This window comes from Zea mays, unplaced genomic scaffold (genome assembly GCF_902167145.1).
Source record: "Zea mays cultivar B73 unplaced genomic scaffold, Zm-B73-REFERENCE-NAM-5.0 scaffold_237, whole genome shotgun sequence".
NCBI lineage: Eukaryota > Viridiplantae > Streptophyta > Magnoliopsida > Poales > Poaceae > Zea > Zea mays.
In genome coordinates, this window is record NW_023366857.1 from 25001 (window position 1) to 30000 (window position 5000).

General features: G+C 59.2%; 1 non-coding gene across 1 annotated transcript; it reads left to right on the plus strand.

Annotated features, from left to right (window-relative positions):
* The first annotated feature begins 4837 nt into the window (after positions 1-4837).
* LOC118474246 (5.8S ribosomal RNA) lies at positions 4838-4995 on the plus strand. Its single transcript, XR_004853982.1, has one exon. It is a non-coding gene; the product is annotated as a 5.8S ribosomal RNA (ribosomal RNA).
* Positions 4996-5000: the final 5 nt, after the last annotated feature.

Consider the following 5000-nt stretch of genomic DNA (forward strand, 5'->3'; position numbering starts at 1 on the left):
CACCGAGGTTCGGTGCCATCGGCCCCGGAAATAAGCTAAGTCCAAGCGTGTGGAAAGACACCGCAGGTAATATGTATGTCTTGGGTGAAAGGCAGGGCGAACGGAGGGAGAAAACGGCACGGAGGCGCAAGGCGACGGGCGGCATGGAGTTGTTCGGCCTTGCGTCTGGGGCCGAAATGAGGGGTTCGCCCATGGCGCCACGCGCCGAAAACTGAGGCCCGGGCCTACTGACCCCGAAAAAAAGGCTAAGTCCAAGCGTGTGGAATGGAAAGACAACTAAAGATTAAGGTGTATGTCAGGACTTGATGTGAAGGGCAAGGTGGAACGGAGGGAAAACGGGAGGAGGCGCGCAGGCGACGGGCGGCAGGCTGTTCGGCCTTGCGTCTGGGCTGAAAACGAGGTGTTCGCCATGGCGCCACGGGCCGAAACGGAGGCTCGGGCACGAACTCCGGAAAATAAGCTAAGTCGAAGCATGTGGGAAAGACACCGAACATAAAGTCTATGTCTTTGGTGAAGGGCACAGTGGAACGGAGGGAAAACGACACGGAGGGCACGCGACGAACGGAGGCTCGGGCACGGAGGCGCGCGAGCGACGGGCGGCATGGCTGTTCGGCCTTGCGTTTGGGCTGAAAAACGAGGCGTTCGCCATGGCGCGCGGGCCGAAAACAACGGTTCGGCCACGGCCTCGGAAATAAGCTAAGTCCAAGCGTGTAGAAAGACACCGAAGCTAATGTGTAAGTCTTGGGTGAAGGGCACGGTGGAACGGAGGGAAAACGACACGGAGGCACGCGACGACGGGCGGGCAGGGCCGTTCGGCCTTGCGTCTGGGCTGAAAACGAGGGGTTCGCCATGGCGCACGGGCCGAAAACGGAAGGCTCGGGCACGAACTCGAAAATAAGCTAAGTCCAAGCGTGTGGAAAGGACACCGAACCTAAAGTGCATGTCTTGATTGAAGCGCAAGGTGGAACGGAGGGGAAAACGGGAGGAGGCGCGCGGCGACGAGCGGCAGGGCCGTTCGGCCTTGCGCCCTGGGCTGAAAACAAGGGGTTCGCCATGGCGCGCGGGCCGAAAACCGAGGTTCGGGCATGGCCCCGGAAATAAGCTAAGTCCAAGCGTGTGGAAAGACACCGAAGGTAATATGTATGTCTTGGGTGAAGGGCATGGCGGAACGGAGGGAAAACGGCACGGAGCCGCAAGGCGACGGGCGGCATGGCTGTTCGGCCTTGCGTCTGGGCCGAAAACGAGGGGTTCGCCATGGCGCGCGGGCCGAAAACAACGGTTCGGCCACGGCCGCGAAAACGGGCTAAGTCCCAGCGTGTGGAAAGACACCGAACCTAGAGCGCATGTCTTGAGTGAAGGTAAAGGTGGAACGGAGGGAAAACGGGAGGAGGCGCGCGGCGACGGGCGGCAGGGCTGTTCGGCCTTGCGTATGGGCTGAAAACGAGGAGTTCGCCATGGCGCGCGGGCCGAAAAAAACGGTTCGGCCACGGCCGCGAAAACGGGCTAAGTCCAAGCGCGTGGAAAGACACCGAGGCTGCTACGTAGGTCTCGGTTGAAGGGCACGGTGGAACGGAGGGAAAACGGGAGGAGACGCAAGGCAACGGGCGGCAGGGCTGTTCGGCCTTGCGTTTCGGGTGAAAACGAGGGGTTCGCCATGGCGAACGGGCCAAAAACGGATTTTCGGCCACGGCCGCGAAAACGGGCACGTGGAAGGGCACGGGACCCTCCCGTGGTCCCCCCGCGTGAGACGTGGAAGTTCGGGTGCACCCGTGAGGGAAAACGGGTCACGCTAGCGAAACCCCTGATTCTGAGCAAAAACGCTGTGTCCAGCCATCTTAGATGGGTTTCGTGGGGTACTGGGAAAATGCCCTGGTTTTCTGAAGGCAGAACTCCCCGAAGTCCTGGGAGGGGGTATGCCCCTCAGGTATAGTAGGGGGTAGGGAACTCGTGCAGCCGAAACCCGGGCGAAACGCTGCTGAAACCATAGCGTTTCCAGCGTCTCCTCCAGGTCTCCTCGGCCGAGCCCCGCACCCCCTCGCGGCCTAGCCGTGGCCGGTCGGCACCCTACCGCGCCCAGCTCCGGCTGGCGCTGTTGGCTGCCTGGCCGGCCGTGGTTCGGCCGTGACGCAGCCACGACCGGCTATGGCTGGCTACCGCCGGCCAGACGCCCTGGACGAGTGGCTGCACCGTGGGATGGCCCGTTTGCTCGATGCGTTTTCCGTTTCTCCCGCGCTCGGTGGACCTTCGGTCGCCGTCCTCGCAAGCAGACCGCCGCGCCCAGCGCGGAGGGATGCTTTGGATGGCTCGATCGTTAGCGGCTACGCTGGCGCATGAGTTGTCTTGGACCCGTGACTGCTTGGAGGACCCCGCTGCCGTGCGGCCGCACTCCCGGCGCCCGTGTCCCATCGCTCGTGCGGGCATCCCGTGCCTGCTGCGTTGAGAAGTGCTTGCGTGCTGCTACCCGTCCCACGGAAGCCGTGCCGATACACGTTGCCTTCGTCGAGCTCACCCCCCGGGGTGCGGCCTCGTCGGCTCGAGAGCGCCAGCGGCGGTTTTGCCTCGTGCCGCCGTCAGCCTCTTGGCCGGCCCCAGGCACCGAGGACACCTCGCTGGCGCTTTTGGTCTCGGATGGGCTCACGCTGAAGGCCGGAGACGCAGGTTGGCGCACGCGCCCAAGAATCGGTCCGCACCGATACGAACGACGGCCAGCCCGGCACGACGCGCTCCGCGCGTAGAGCCGGCGCTGGCCGTCTGCGAGGACGTGCTACCTGGTTGATCCTGCCAGTAGTCATATGCTTGTCTCAAAGATTAAGCCATGCATGTGCAAGTATGAACTAATTCGAACTAGTGAAACTGCGAATTGGCTCATTAAATCAGTTATAGTTTGTTTGATGGTACGTGCTACTCGGATAAACGTAGTAATTCTAGAGCTATACGTGCACAACAACCTCCGACTTCCGGGAGGGGTCGCATTTATTAGATAAAAGGCTGACGCGGGCTCTGCCCGCCGATCCGATGATTCATGATAACTTGACGGATCGCACGGCCTTCTGCCGGCGACGCATCATTCAAATTTCTGCCCTATCAGATCTTTCGATGGTAGGATAGGGGGCCTACCATGGTGGTGAGCCGGGTGACGGAGAATTAGGGTTCGATTCCGGAAGAGGGAGCCTGAGGAAACGGCTACCACATCCAAGGAAGGCAGCAGTAGGCGCGCAAATTACCCAACCGACACGGGTGAGGTAGTGACAATAAATAACAATACCGGGCGCGTTAGTGTCTGGTAATTGGAATGAGTACAATCTAAATCCCTTAACGAGGGATCCATTGGAGGGCAAGTCTGGTGCCAGCAGCCCGCGGTAATTCCAGCTCCATAGCGTATATTTAAGTTGTTGCAGTTAAAAAAGCTCGTAGTGGACCTTGGGCCGGGGCCGGCCGGCTCCGCCTCACTGGCGAGAACCGACCGGCTCGACCCTTCTGCCGGCGATGCGCTCCTGCCTTAACTGGACCGGGTCGTGCCTCCGGCGCCGTTACTTGAAGAAATTAGAGTGCTCAAAGCAAGCCATCGCTCTGGATTACATTAGCATGGGATAACATCATAGGATTCCGGTCCCTATTGTGTTGGCCCCTTCGGGGATCGGAGTAAGTGAATGATTAACTAGGGCAGTCGGGGGCATTCGTATTTCATAGTCAGAGGTGAAATTCTTGGATTTATGAAAGACGAACAACTGCGAAAGCATTTGCCAAGGATGTTTTCATTAATCAAGAACGAAAGTTGGGGGCTCGAAGACGATCAGTATATACCGTCCTAGTCTCAACCATAAACGATGCCGACCAGGGATCAGCGGGTGTTACTAATAGGACCCCGCTGGCACCTTATGAGAAATCAAAGTCTTTGGGTTCCGGGGGGAGTATGGTCGCAAGGCTGAAACTGTAAAGGAATTGACGGAAGGGCACCACCAGGCGTGGGAGCCTGCGGCTTAATTTGAGCTCAACACGGGGAAACTTACCAGGTCCAGACATAGCAAGGATTGACAGACTGAGAGCTCTTTCTTGATTCTATGGGTGTGGTGCATGGGCCGTCTTAGTTGGTGGAGCGATTTGTCTGGTTAATTCCGTTAACGAACGAGACCTCAGCCTGCTTAACTAGCTATGCGGAGCCATCCCCTCCGTAGTTAGCTTCTTAGAGGGACTATGGCCGTTTAGGCCACGGAAGTTTGAGGCAATAACAGGTCTGTGATGCCCTTTAGATGTTCTGGGCCGCACGGCGCGCTACACTGATGTATCCAACGAGTATATAGGCCTTGGCCGACAGGCCCGGGTAATCTTGGGAAATTTCATCGTGATGGGGATAGATCATTGCAATTGTTGGTCTTCAACGAGGAATGCCTAGTAAGCGCGAGTCATCAGCTCGCGTTGGACTACGTCCCTGCCCTTTGTACACACCGCCCGTCGCTCCCTACCGATTGAATGGTCCGGTGAAGTGTTCGGATCGCGGCGACGGGGGCGGTTCGCCGCCCCCGACGTCGCGAGAGTCCATTGAACCTTATCATTTAGAGGAAGGAGAAGTCGTAACAAGGTTTCCGTAGGGTGAACCTGCGGAAGGATCATTGCCGTGACCCTTAAACAAAACAGACCGCGAACGAGGTCACCCGTGCCGCCGGGGCTCCGGCCCGGCACGCTGCCCCCCGCCGAACCTCCCGCGGGGAAGGGGGGATGCCGCGAAAAGAACCCACGGCGCCCCGGGCGCCAAGGAACACCAGTACTACCCTCCTGCCACGCGGAGCGGTCGGCCCGCCTTCCGCTCCCAGGGCAGCGGTTACACCTTAATCGACACGACTCTCGGCAACGGATATCTCGGCTACTCGCATCGATGAAGAACGTAGCAAAATGCGATACCTGGTGTGAATTGCAGAATCCCGCGAACCATCGAGTTTTTGAACGCAAGTTGCGCCCGAAGCCTTCTGGCGGACGGGCACGTCTGCCTGGGCGTCACGCCC